The sequence below is a fragment of the Entelurus aequoreus genome, linkage group LG05 (genome assembly GCF_033978785.1).
Source record: "Entelurus aequoreus isolate RoL-2023_Sb linkage group LG05, RoL_Eaeq_v1.1, whole genome shotgun sequence".
Taxonomy (NCBI): domain Eukaryota; kingdom Metazoa; phylum Chordata; class Actinopteri; order Syngnathiformes; family Syngnathidae; genus Entelurus; species Entelurus aequoreus.
In genome coordinates, this window is record NC_084735.1 from 71,421,406 (window position 1) to 71,436,709 (window position 15,304).

Here is a 15,304-nt window from a genome sequence, read left to right on the forward strand (position 1 = left end):
GTCACCCACATCTGCGGTCCTCTCCAAGGTTTCTCATAGTCATTCACATTGACATCCCACTGGGTTGTGAGTTTTTCCTTGCTCTTGCCCTTATGTGGGCTCTGAACCAAGGATGTCGATGTGGCTTGTGCAGCCCTGTGATTTAGGGCTATATAAATAAACATTGATTAACATGCATGTTATGTAAGCAAAAGTACCCACAAAACAAAGCACAATAGTTATTGTTAAAACGTTTTTAAAAATATGTAGTTTTATATTTAGGGTGGTGCCAAACGATTTCACCTAGAGCAAGCAATAAGGGGTGCACGGTTATCCAAAGTGTCCAATTTTGATTTGCTTGTGGCACATTGTAATAAAAGACGTACACACTAACAAGGAAATCATTAAATGCTATGAGGAAAACAAGGCGACATGTTGCAACAAAAGGTTGACATTGTCATGTTATGTATGTGCTGTGATTGCCAAGAATATCTTGACCTACACTGGATTGGTTTAAGCGTGTTCAGTCTAAAAAACAAAAAACATCTGGAAACATTGTGAAACTGTCATTCATCCAGTATTGAGCCTTGCTGACACTTTAGGGCCACTGTAGTGGTTGGCCCTTTTCTGACAATGCAGCAATGAATCAAAACACAATCTAAACAATCAATTCCATTTATGCCACACTGCATCACTCTGACTAATTACAGTACATACAAACATAATAATTGTAAATTATTAAGATTTTATTTTTTCCACTTTGACCACTATATAACCGGTCAAATGGTCACTGACATGCTAGCTAACTGTTCTAGATCCTCCCAATGTGATTTGAATCAGCAATAAAAGGCATACAAATAAGTCACTAAGTCATAAAGATAATTAAAAAAATATTTAGAATGCTCATATCATTATACATTTCATAATCGCAAATTTACATTTTCAGAATAAAGTTACTAATACAAGAAAAATTAACATTAAAATGTACTAATACGTTTTCATGTATTTTATTGATTATGACTCAATACTTTTGCCCATATGGTGTATTACAAATCTCTAACAGGGTTTATTACATATATCAGGAATATTCTGTTTTTTTAGATCTTTTTTTAATTGTTAAAACAAAATTTGGTGAAACACTTTTATTCCCACTTTTGTCATTTTTAAGAAAAATCCCTTTGCATTAGCTGTGGGGAGAGCAGCGAATGGTTTAAATAAAGTAGGTTTCTGCAAATATGACTTGGACAGGTGTACATAATGTACTTATCAGCACTACATATCATGCAGAAAGCCCATTTTCTTAGATTTTTTTTAAAAACTCAATTAGGATGCAATAAAGCTCTTTTGCAAGACACTTGTCATGTTTGTAGTGCTTATGAAGACCTTATATGCGCCTATTCAACCACATGTCTTTACTGAGCACTAGTGTCTGTTATTTTTTTGTTACTTTTACACTTTTACACAGCATATTATCTGGAGAAAGGATTCACGTGTTACTTGTCTTTCCTCCCCTTTATAAAATAAGTATATGATGATTCTTTTCTTTGCCTGTTGTGTGTGCATTGTGTTAAGTGAAAAAAAAATCTGGATGAATATGTCGGTATTACATGATGTAGTTGAAACAAAGAAGCCATATTTATGTTTAGCTTTGTTTAACAGTCAAAACTGCTGACTGGTCACTTATTAATGTCTATTACCGACTTTACACCAGATGTTTTTATTTCACTGAGTTAACTTCCTTGGCTTCCAACTCAGTCCAAATTAAAATGACTTGCCATATAATCGACAGTGGAATCCATGGGGTTAACACCCTAATTTCCTGGGTTGTGATTTATGTGGTGTTTGTGTTCATAGAAGGACTTTGGTCTGCATGGGTGGAGCCTGTTAGCTGGATTATATGTGTGCTCCTGCATGATCGCGCTGATCTGTGCATGCCCAGTCAACCAAACCTGATGAAACCAACCACAACAAAAACAAACATGAGCTGTCGTAGAAGTAGATATGTGTAGTTGATGGAATTGGGGAGGGAGGGGGGGAATCTGCTGATTTTATTTGCGTGGATGTGACAGGACAATGAGATAAAAGGGAGTGAAAATGTCTCCTAATCTTTCAACTTTAACCCCAAACCCCTCCTCTTCAGGCCCCAAGCTCACTCCTGGAGGCTCTGGAGCAGCATTTAGCCTCTCTGGAAGGCAGGAAGCTCAAAGACCTCTCTATTGCCAGCAGGTATGTTCACAAGTCAACCGTTTATGCTACAAAATAAAAATGGTTGACTTTTCCCAATATAAGACCAGAGGTAAGACCATAAATGCAGACAAAATGGTGTGGCAGTGATGTCAACCAAGTACAGTACATAGTACAAACCCCAAAACCAGTGAAGTTGGCACGTTGTGTAAATCATAAATAAAAACAAAATACAATGATTTGCAAATCCTTTTCAACTTATATTCAATTCAATAGACTGCAAAGACAAGATACTTAACGTTCGAACTGGTAAGCTTTGTTATTTTTTACAAATATTAGCTCATTTGGAATTTGATGCCTGCAACATGTTCAAAAAAGCTGGCACACGTAGCAAAAAAGTTGAGGAATGCTCATCAAACACTTATATAGAACATCCCACCGGCGAACAGGCTATCGTATTTTTCGGACTATAAGTCGCTCTGGAGTATAAATCGCACCGGCCGAAAATGCATAAGAAAGAAGGAAAATAACATATAAGTCGCACTGGAGTATAAGTCGCATTTTTTGGGGAAATTTATTTGATAAAACCCAACACCAAGAATAGACATTTGAAAGGCAATTTAAAATAAATAAAGAATAGTGAACAGGCTGAATAAGTGTACATTATATGACGCATAAATAACCAACTGAGAACGTGCCTGGTATGTTAACGTAACATATTATGGTGAGAGTCATTCAAATAACTATAACATATAGAACATGCTATACGTTTACCAAACAATCGGTCACTCCTAATCGCTAAATCCCATGAAATCTTATACGTCTAGTCTCTTACGTGAATGAGCTAAATAATATTATTTGATATTTTAAGGTAATGTGTTAATAATTTCACACATAAGTCGCTCCTGAGTATAAGTCGCACCCCCGGCCAAACTATGATAAAAAACTGCGACAGTTTAAGAACAACAGTTCTCAACAAGCTTTTAGGGATTTCACCATCTACGGTCCGTAATATCATCAAAAGGTTCAAAGAATCTGGAGAAATCACTGCACGTAAGCGATGATATTACAGACCTTAGATCCCTCAGGCGGTACTGCATCAAAAAGCGACATCAGTGTGTAAAGGATATCACCACATGGGCTCAGGAACATTTCAGAAAACCACTGTCAGTAACTACAGTTCGTCGCTACTATGTAGGTGCAAGTTAAAACTCTACTATGCAAAGCGAAAGCCATTTATCAACAACACCCAGAAACACTGCCAACTTTGCTGGGTCCGAGCTCATCTAAGATGGACTGATGCAAAGTGGAGAAGTGTTCTGTGGTCTGACGAGTCCACATTTCAAATTGTTTTTGGAAACTGTTGACGCCGTGTCCTCCGGACCAAAGAAGAAAAGAACCATCCGGATAGTTTTAGGCGCAAAGTTCAAAAGCCAGCATCTGTGATCGTATGTGGGTGTATTAGTGCCCAAGGCATGGGTAACTTACACATCTGTGAAGGCACCATTAATGCTGAAAGGTACATACAGACTTTGGAGCAACGTATGTTGCCATCCAAGCAACGTTATCATGGACGCCCCTGCTTATTTCAGTAAGACAATGCCAAGCCACGTGTTACAACAGCGTGGCTTCATAGTAAAAGAGTGCGGGTACTAGACTGGCCTGCCTGTAGTCCAGACCTGTCTGCCATTTAAAATGTGTGGCGCAATATGAAGCCTAAAATACCACAACGGAGACCCCGGACTGTTGAACAACTTAAGCTGTACATCAAGCAAGAATGGGAAAGAATTCCATCTGAAAAGCTTCCAAAATTGGTCTCCTCAGTTCCCAAACGTTTACTGAGTGTTGTTAAAAGGAAAGGCCATGTAACACAGTGGTAAAAATGCCCCTGTGCCAACTTTTTTGCAATGTGTTGCTGCCATTAAGTTCTAAGTTAATGATTATGTGCTAAAAAAAATGTAGTTTCTCAGTTCAAACATTAAATATCTGGTCTTTGCAGTCCATTCAATTGAATATAAGTTGAAAAGGATTTGCAAATCATTGTATTCTGTTTTTATTTACGAATTACACAACATGTCAACTTCACTGGTTTTGGGTTTTGTACTATTACTCATAACAAGGTGGTTTCTCTTAAGAAATCATATGCAACAGAATCAAACTGTCACTATCAAGTTTTCAGTAGCCTTTTAAACTGCCAAACGAGTGGAAAGAGAAGTTAACCTGCATAATAAAACTAAAATAAAGTAAACCTATTCAACCTTCGAAAGACACCAGACAGATACACAATGAAGCGGGAATAGGAAGGTGTGACATTCTTCACCTAGTGGCATACTAAAAGAATTGCAGGAATAATTGTGTGTCTGACCAAAATAAATCAAAGGAAAAGCAAAACATACCTGTGTTTTTGTGTCATTTTGTTTGACTTTCAAACCACCCTTTTCCAGGAAAGTAGGAGCGTGGACAAAATATTTTATTTGTAAATATTCTGAATGTGACATGAACATACTAAAACTATTACTGGTATACAATTTTAAGGTTTGTTCAGGAATGGTGTCATCTGGTGTACAATCAAAGCACTTATTAGGCATCCTCTGATATGTGATACATTTTCAGTCAATCTATTAACATTGTTCATGAAAAACGACTTAAAGGGAACCTATGATGAATTGTGTCTTTTCTAACTCATACATGTTTTACAATGTTGGATACTTCTGTTAAACAATGTTAAAGCATCAAATCATAAGGTTCATGCATTTTGGCGTGAGCTTGCACGCAATTTTGTATGCTTCTGCCTGCGGGGTTTTGCAGTCTAGCTACATTGTGACGCCACAGTGATGTGACGTACTTATTTGGACATTAAAGTTATGAGGAAACATAAAAAAAAATATTTTCATCTAATCTTGGCATGCACATAGTAAAACTGACGTGCAGTGACAAATGCTGCTAAAAGGCCCTTTTTTTATGCGGAGTGAATCGATTAAAGAGTGTGCAGGTATATGTAGTGTTGTGCCGGGTGAATCTATGCAATGTTTATGAAGTTTATTTCCGACCGTGTCTGGGGAAAAAAAAAATAGCGGTAACGACTTCAATATTTAAATTTAAAAAGGGTTCATTTTCAAAAGATAAATTATGATACTTTTGGAGAGAGCGGACATGGTTTCATTTGCAATCTGGAATGCCTCCACAAACCAGCATCTTGCAGACAGTCTCAAAAAAACAAAGTTATACATTTTGCAAAATGTACACCAAAGCATATCTAATGCATATTATCTGGACAACAAGGACATGTTTAAAATGTAGATTAAAATCATCATAGGTCCTTTTTAAGGCTCTCTCTCACATTTTTATTTAGAGAGTAAAAATCCATCAAACTTTTAATAGAACAACTGTTTACCCAACAATTCTCTGCACAACATGTGTTCCTATGTGTGTTACCATAAGATCCAGTGTGTCGTCTCTCTCCAGCACTGGAATCTCCCTCAGCCGAATGGACGACAAGACGGAGATGGATCACAGACTGCAGCAACACAAGGCAAGACATGTGAAGACATCTTCACCCTTCCACTCACTGATTTCCATGTATACAAATAGATATAAAAAATTCCCCCCCCCCCCCCCCCCCCCCCGAACACTACTGTGCATGCAGGAGGACGGTCATAAGGTGATCGACATCCAGACGCCCAATGTGTCCCCCAGTACACAGTCGGTGGGCAGTGCCAACAGCAGCGGAGGGGCTACAGACCTCTTCTCTAACTCCCCCCTTGTGCCAGTCAACAACTAGTGAGTGCAACATCTTTACTAAACCCTCAGAAGAACATAACCCCTTGTGATCCTCCTGTCCTCTTTTACAGTGTGCCAAATCTGACCAGTGAGCTGTTCACCTTGCAGCCTACCTTCACCCCCCTACAGACCACACACACTGTGCCCAACAACCCCAACGCCTGGGGAGGTACATGCCTGCAGAAAATATGCAAAAAACAACAACTGATCTCTTCTCCTGTAATTACGGTGATTTTTGCATGTCAGGTGATCTCCTCAAGCCAGTGACACACACTCAGATTCTCAGCCCCGGAGCCCCATTGCACTCTGGAAAGATGCTTCACAGCGATTTGGACTCTTCATTAGCCAACCTCGTCGGGAGTGAGTATTCAAACAGATGGCGTTGCAAAGTGTGTGTTTCCTTGCAACTAATTTTATGTCGCTTTACTCCTTTTAGACTTGCAGTTTGGTGGTACACCAGCTAAAAGGTAAGGTCGAGACTCAATTTCAGATATATATATTTTTTTAAATCATATGGAATCCTAATGTTTATCTGTATCAGGCCTGAGCTTCAGTGGAGTCAGCTGGTGGAGAAGAAGCCGACAGCGGGCAGCGGCTGGCAGACAAAAACCATGTGCACCAGCACAAACTGGACTCACTCAGCCCATCCCATGGCCCCCGCGCCCATGCCCGTCCATCAGATGGTAACACTGAGGAACTTACATCAGGGGTGTCCAAACTCTGGCTAGGGAGCCATTTGCAGCCCGCAGCTCGAGTTGTGTTGGCCGCAGCATATTGCTGAAATAAAATCAAACCACAAAACAGTAAAAGTTTAGGAAGAGCAAAAATATGTAATGTAATGAGAAACAACTGAAATTCTGATGCTTTAATAACAATGTTTTTACCGCAAAAATGTCTTAAACTATATAAATTGTCTCTGTTTTTAGCATTTTTTTTTTTTACAATTAAAAAAACAGATCAAAATGGCCCGCCGCATGCTTTGACTTTTCAGTATGCGGCCCTTGGTGGACACCCCCGCCTTACATATTTATTAATGAAACCGATAAATACATTTTGTTGTCAAGTAAATCTTTTATTTAGCCTTTTTCACACAGTATTGCCTAAAAATCGGTGCCTCAAAAGTAGATCCGGCGTTTATCTGTATGTGCCTTATTCACATATATTATAAAGGGCGGCGTAACGCAGATGTTACAGCGGCCTTGCCAGCAACTTGAGGGTTCCAGGTTCGATTCCTACCTCTGCTATCCTAGTCACGTTTGTTGTGTCCTTGCGCAAGACACTTCACCCTTGCTCCTGATGGGTCGTGGTTAGCGCCTTGCACGGCAGCTTTCCGCCATCAGTGTGTGAATGTGTGTGTGAATGGGTGAATGTGGAAATTGTGTCAAAGCGCTTTGAGTACATTGAAAGTACAAACCCCGTTTCCATATGAGTTGGAAAATTGTGTTAGATGTAAATATAAACGGAATACAATGATTTGCAAATCATTTTCAACCCATATTCAGTTGAATATGCTACAAAGACAACATATGTGATGTTCAAACTGATAAACATTTTTTTTTTTGCAAATAATCATTAACTTTAGAATTTGGTGCCAGCAACACGTGACAAAGAAGTTGGGAAAGGTGGCAATAAATACTGATAAAGTTGAGGAATGCTCATCAAACACTTATTTGGAACATCCCACAGGTGGACAGGCAAATTGGGAACAGGTGGGGACCATGATTGGGTATAAAAGTAGATTCCATGAAATGCTCAGTCATTCACAAACAAGGATGGAGCGAGGGTCACCACCTTGTCAACAAATGCGTGAGCAAATTGTTGAACAGTTTAAGAAAAACCTTTCTCAACCAGCTATTGCAAGGAATTTAGAGATTTCACCATCTACGGTCCGTAATATCATCAAATCTGGAGAAATCACTGCACGTAAGCAGCTAAGCCCCTGACCTTCGATCCCTCAGGCTGTACTGCATCAACAAGCGGCATCAGTGTGTAAAGGATATCATCACATGGGCTCAGGAACACTTCAGAAACCCACTGTCAGTAACTACAGTTGGTTGCTACATCTGTAAGTGCAAGTTAAAACTCTCCTATGCAAGGCGAAAACCGTTTATCAACAACACCCAGAAACGCCGTCGGCTTCGCTGGGCCTGAGCTCATCTAAGATGGACTGATACAAAGTGGAAAAGTGTTCTGTGGTCTGACGAGTCCACATATCAAATTGTTTTTGGAAACTGTGGACGTCGTGTCTTCCGGACCAAAGAGGAAAAGAACCATCCGGATTGTTATAGGCGCAAAGTTGAAAAGCCAGCATCTGTGATGGTATGGAGGTGTATTAGTGCCCAAGACATGGGTAACTTACACATCTGTGAAGGCGCCATTAATGCTGAAAGGTACATACAGGTTTTGGAGCAACATATGTTGCCATCCAAGCAACGTTACCATGGACGCCCCTGCTTATTTCAGCAAGACAATGCCAAGTGTTACATCAACGTGGCTTCATAGTAAAAGAGTGTGGGTACTAGACTGGCCTGCCTGTAGTCCAGACCTGTCTCCCACTGAAAATGTGTGGTGCATTATGAAGCATAAAATACCACAACGGAGACCCCCGGACTGTTGAATAACTTAAGCTGTACATCAAGCAAGAATGGGAAATAATTCCACCTGAGAAGCTTAAAAAATGTGTCTCCTCAGTTCCCAAACGTTTACTGAGTGTTGTTAAAAGGAAAGGCCATGTAACACAGTGGTGAACATGCCCTTTCCCAACTACTTTGGCACGTGTTGCAGCCATGAAATTCTAAGTTAATTATTATTTGAAAAAAAAAATAAAGTTTATGAGTTTGAACATTAAATATCTTGTCTTTGTAGTGCATTCAATTGAATATGGGTTGAAAAGGATTTGCAAATCATTGTATTCCGTTTATATTTACATCTCACACAATTTCCCAACTCATATGGAAATGGGGTTTGTAGAAAAGAGCTATACAAGTATAATCTATTTACCATTTATACACAGTCAGGTGTCACACCCTCAGAATAATACCCTTATACACAAAACACATCCAGCCCCAGGTCTAACATGAAAAAGCTTAAAACAATTGCCGGGTTGACTTTTTCGACCGAATGTATGTCTGTATTGTTTCTAAAGTACAGTGACATAGGAAAAAAACGGCTTTTGGCAATGGCCCTCATCACACAAGTATTTACACAGAACTAAGTAATAAATGGTATTGCCACAAGTCTGTGTGCTTTCACATAGCAAGACAACATCCTGCTTCTGTTACCATCAAAATTGCCGAGATCAACTAAGCTTGCCCACGTTTTTTTGCAAACGGCACCAAGATGAGAAAAAGACAGCTTTTACTGGCCGTGTGAAAGGGGCTTTTGCTCATTTCTACTTTCTTTTTTACTATATTGAACTCATATTTTATCCACGTTTCCTACCAATTTCATACCAATTGATAGTTGGGCGAAAAAGTAATTATGAAGCCAACAGTGACACATTAAAAAAAAGGGTAAAAGTTCATTCAGTTCGTCTTTGTGAATTAAATAATTGATGACTAAAATGTTCTATTCTCTCTCTCGGTCGCCAAAGAATGGAGTGATCTACACTGGCTACGTAAGTACTTTACTATTCTTTATTTCACTATTTTCTATGTTGAGACTTACTGGGTCTCAATGCAGGCTCCAGCTCCAGTAGCTTTTCCTATGACGACCCCCCAAGTGCCTGTCTATGGAATGGTAAAAAGTCCTCTGCCTATGAATGAGTTCTGTATTAGATTTTATAATGTTACATTCAACCTTCTATTTCCTGTCCCAGCTCCCCCCTCAGATGAGTCATCAGATGGGGGGTGTTCCCATGATGCCCCCACAGCCTGTCATGTACAACCAGCCGGTCCTGAGACCCACCAATCCCTTTGGACCCATACCGGGGACACAGGTATCAAAACACATACACTCACCTACCATTCTGTACCCTAATGGGTGGACCCTTTCGGAACCAAAAACATCTCAAACTAGAGTTTAGTCGACAAGGCAGAATTCCAGGCAGTTTTAAGTGATAGCGTATCACCTTAAAAAAAATAAAGAACATAAGAAGTGTTAAATAAAAATTGCTAATATCATTGTGTACCGTAAAAGCTCCAATTAACACATTTATTGACTTATTTCCCAACTCCTCTAGTCACCCATGTGTGCTCTACAAAAAACAAATAAGTGCTAATTAGCGCCATGTCAAAACACATTTCTTAAATTACTAGAATGCCACCAAGTAGAGCGCAAACCTTTGCCATGGTGGTTCTCTCCCTATAATATCATGCAAGATGATGTAAAACAAGCAACATTGCTAAAAACTTCAGATTTGTTTGGTATATTTGTGAGTTAGCAGGCTACTTCCTGGTTCATCAAAGATACGAAGTTATGAATAGACAATTGTGAATCAACACAAATTTGTAGTTGTCCACATACAGGTAAAACATGTACAAATTATATCTCCCCCACATTTATTTCTGTGATGATGTCCGCCAACGAAGAAGAACGAGCCGCTGCCAACGAAAAAGAACTTGCAGCTGCCAACAAAGAAATAGCCACCGCCACAACAAAGAAGAAATAGCCGCCGCCAACAAAGAAGAAGTAGCCACCACCAACAAAGAAATAGCCACAGCCACCCAAGAATAACTAGCCGCCGCCAACAAAAAGAAATAGCCACCAACTGACAGTAAATAGCCGCCAATGAAGAAGAACTAGCAAACACAAAGAAGAATTCAACTCAAATATTAGCATCAAACAGTCCAACACAAACAAATTCTGTGCAAATGTTTTTTCATGAGGTTTTCAAAATAAATAGAAAAGGTAGGTACATGTATATAAATAAATGAGAATATTGTTCAGTAGTCTCTTATTAATTCTAATTTGAGCTATTTTTTCGGTCTATAAATATTTTACTTGTAAATAGTTTATGTATTTATATTTGTTTTCTTATCTGTGAAAAGTGGTAAATTTTGTGTAGTTTATAAAAAAGTGAAATTTTATTCAAAAGAACTATGGTTAGCGCTTTCATTTCATCCATGCAAACTTGTATGATGACGCTGCCCCTTTTAGAATCTGAATCGAAAATCCTTAGGAATGGGAATCAAAACTTGAATCGGAATTGTTTAAATTCAAACAATGCCGAGCCGATTGAGGACAGGTCTGTTGAATTTAACACATTCTTCTCTCGCCCTATTGTGTTACAAGCTATTGTCACTGTCTGTATACTGCATTTTAAACGTCACAGCAGATCCTGGCCGTCACTGAGGCAAAATATGCCAGATATACCAATTTTTGCAAAACCCTACTGACCAACCAACAAACGACAATTGTAACATTAAAAGGCACAACAATATGGCCGTCACTTCAGAGTTTGTGCGTTAAGATCAATCGACTCACCCACGACCCTGTGCTTGGCCCGCAGATGCACTTCATGTAAAACAACGATGCCGTGATCGTGGCATCCAAGCCCAGAGCGCCAGAGAAAGAGCTGTGAAGACAACAAACTGGACAGTGGGACAAAGAGAGAGGACAGAGATGGAATGAGAGAGCCGAAGAAGGAGAAAAAGAACCGGCCCTTGGCCCTCCTCGCTTCCAGTCGGTGTCGCAGACTGATTGCTCTTCAAATCCAAATGCAGAGGCACCAGAGGCTACAATCCCCTCACACCATTTGCCAACAATCGACCTGTGATGACGCTACGACTCCACTGAAGCATAGCTGCTCCATCGCCACCCGCTCTGACCGTCTCCCTACGTGTCCCCGGAGTTTAAAAAACATTGGATCATTTTTCTGGCACTTTACTCAATGTGATCTTTGCCAAGGGTGTGCGTGCGTGTGTGTGTTTTGTTCCCATTCGAACCGTTTTTACATGTTGGTGTGTTTTTTTAGCTCCATTTGTTGTTCTTGTTTGCCAACTTCACTTCATTAGGGGGCATGCCGTGTATGTGTGGATAGATTGTGTATGTTTTTGTGTCACTGCACTGGAACTACTGACAAAAAGCACTGAGCCAGACCCAGGAATCGCAAATTTGGATGTAATCAAACCCCTTTGACGACTTTCTACTTTACACTGTTATTTTCATTCCTCTGCAGCTGTGCTATATCATGCAAAACCAGTTTTTTTAGATTTCGCTGTGTTGTCGTCAGAATTATGTACAGAAACGCTCTTTTGTATCCTCAAATGCACTAAGAGCCAGATAGATGGTCTCTTATCTGAAATGTTCAAAGCCCCCACCAAGGGTGTGTATGATGTCCTTTCCTGACCAGGAGACAAAAAAAAGTCATTTTAACATGCCAGACAAGGGTAATTACTGCAGAAGACGGGTTTGTTAATGTAGTGTTAACATTTATGCATAGGACATCTAAAAAGGTCAGCGAGCAGAGTTAACAAGGCGGCTGAGGGTTAATGCCCGTCAATCACGGCCCAGCCGTCCGAGGTTGATAGATTAGCTGGGACAGCTTTAATGAGGTGTTCCAATGTGAGACTTTGATCTGTCTTTATAGCACAAAAATCTTTAAGATGATGGGGCAAAGCTCTGCTGCACAAACAAACCTAAAAATCATTGCTGGGATGTACAGTCGAAAGGGGCAATAATCAATTGGGCTGTGTTTGTTTTTTTATTCGTGGCATTTGTTGTGTAGGAGAGGTGCCGTGTTTCTTGGTTTAAGAGCGAGTGGTTTGTTTTGACCCTGTCTCAAGTCTGTGCAAGGACTCGATCGCTCGAGTTCCCTACTAAAAGCGAGCCAAAGTCAACGCCCCTGCAGGTTCAGTGACTACCAGCAGTTTGACGTTGGAAATAGGCTCCAAGGCTGCCTGACATTTGGACATCTTTACTTTTTCATCACAAATCCAGGGGGTTTGTCTTTGTCCGTCAGCAGGGGCAACCACTGAATGCCTGTTAAGTGTGTCCTCTGTAAATAGGCGATGCTGTTCATGTGTGTTTTTAGACGTGTTCCTTGTACTGTGGTGGCCGGAGTCCACCTCCCCCTTACCCTCCGTTGGATGACGTACTGTGTGTGAGACAATTTCTTGCTGTATCTGTGTTTGAATGGTTGTGTTTTCACGGTGTCATAGTCCAGAGGCTGGTGGAGGGTTTGGGGGGGTTGATGTTAATCATGTTTCTGTCCGTCCACAGGGGGAGGGAAGGGGTTTAGGGGTGTCTAAGTTAAACTGAAGCCCCTTTCACACAGCCTGTAAAAGCAGTCTTTTTCCTCCCCTAGTCTACAGAATAGACAATGAAGTTGGCAATTATCTGCCTTCGGAGGTAGTCTCAGAGCCGTAACAGGTGGGAGGACATCTGTGTGGAAGGATTTTCTGCAATCCTGACCCTTACTTCTACTGTCCTGTAGTGTTGAAAGCAATTGTCTAATTATCCAATGCCGTGTTGCGCCCTGAGCAAGAACGCCAATAAAAGCTGGATCCGCTGCTGTTACGGCTCTGACGCGGCTAATTTGCGGGATTTCTGTGTAAAAGAGGCTTATCACAACTGGTCTATACCAAGAGTGTCTTCATCAAGGAAGAGGACAGGACAGGGTCTGTCTTCTTTGAAAAACAGGAACATTTTTTTGCACCAAAGTCATCATCAATGCGCAGCTTCTAAGTCGAGGTCGTTACGGAGGATCAGAACTCAAATTTTTTGGTTGGGTTTCAATTCAGTTATTTTGAAAGTTGTGTGTGTTTTTTTTTTGCATGATTAAGTGTTGTCTTTTTATTAGATTGTGGGCCTGGTAACAGCATGACCATTGTCGTAACTTTCACTTTTATCTTGTGCGTTTGAAAACTGTTTCTGCACAAGATCTTTTTTTTCTCCTTCCTTTTCATGGACGCTAATTGACATTCATAAATCATATGGTTTTACAACAAAGTGGGGCGTCAGTGACTGTTTGAAGGCTACCTTGCATGCAGAAATGCAAACCGTGCAGGAATCCCATGAAGAACTTCAAACCCGGCTACCATCTTTGTAAAACACCATGAATGTCAATGCCAGTTTTTTTCTCATTGTAGCAAGCTCAACATTGCAGTCTTGTTTAAGATTGCTGTTTATTATTAAAAACAAGCCTTGCTATTTTCCAATATGTGTTTGAACGCTCGCTCCTTTTTCATACAATGCCAGCAGCATTATGGCAGGTTTTGCGAATGAAAGTCAAAAGTACTGTAATAAGTGTTTGGTCTGGTCCATGTTGTGCAGTGTATCTTAACGTGTTTGCTCAGTCTAGTCCTGTCTGTTGCCATTATAGCTGATATTAAAATGTTCCCAGTCCACCACTCGGCCCTGGTTACCTAACAGACAAAAACACAGGGCAAAATCCACTAGAAGCCTCAACTTTAACTATTACAGAGCAACAACATACCAGGTCGTAGCAAGTGCACAGTCTGAGGACGGGCCTCTATAAACTTTATTTTTGTAACACAGATTACCTGTCAGGTGTACGCCGCTTGTTCTTTTCTTCTATTTGTTCCTTTTCTGTAAGAGAGACAACACAAAAGGCTACAGGTTTGTTAGTTTGAGCACACTGGAGTTCATCAGAGATGTTTTTCACACTACAAACTGTAGAAATATAATCTGAAACAAAGCTATCATAGAAATCCCCAGATACCATGAAAATGTATCCACTAGTTGCATCCATAATCTCCAATGTTATAGTCATTAGTATACAGCAGAGTTTACCAAGGTTTTTAATACTCAAGACCTAAAACAGATACTTGCACCAAATTGAAATGTAGACTACATGACATCTACCTGTATTATAGCATCAGCTAAGTTTGCAAGGTTTTGGACCATTAACCGAAGTTTGGGAAACCCTGGTCTACAGAATCAGCGCTTGTCATAGATGAAGAAAATAGTTAATAAGAACGTAACCATTAATCAGCTGGTAGTTTCAATTCGCATATCGTAAGACTACCAAACCCAGGATTTAAATGAAAAACAATCAGAAATAAGAGATTGCATTTCGGCATAAATCGTAACATGCCAATGCCAACTGTTTCAAAGGGATGGCAGTTAAGAATGGCAGAGAGGTGCAACTGCTTAAAAAAATTAAAAGCTGACGCTTAAAAGCAAAATGAATTTTGAAGGATGGCGTTAAACACCACAAAATAAGCTTCAGAAATTCTATTTTTCAGGGAGTAGAGGAAGGCTCACTGGCACACTTTGAAAACATCTGGTCTATTACCTCAGCATACCCTCTGTGTAGATTGCTTAATTGACTGTCTCCATATATCCTTTTTGTTTGCATACAAAAGCAATGATCATTACCACGAAACGAAAGCTGATGTATTTGGAAGGAAACTGAATAAAACGTCATCTGATGCTTAACTGTAAGTGATTTGATGAC

At 40.1% G+C, this 15,304-nt stretch overlaps 1 pseudogene; it reads left to right on the forward strand.

Annotated features, from left to right (window-relative positions):
- The window catches only part of LOC133650976 (phosphatidylinositol-binding clathrin assembly protein-like), a 35,680-nt pseudogene extending 20,405 nt beyond the window's left edge, over positions 1–15,275 (forward strand).
- The last annotated feature ends 29 nt before the right edge of the window (positions 15,276–15,304 follow it).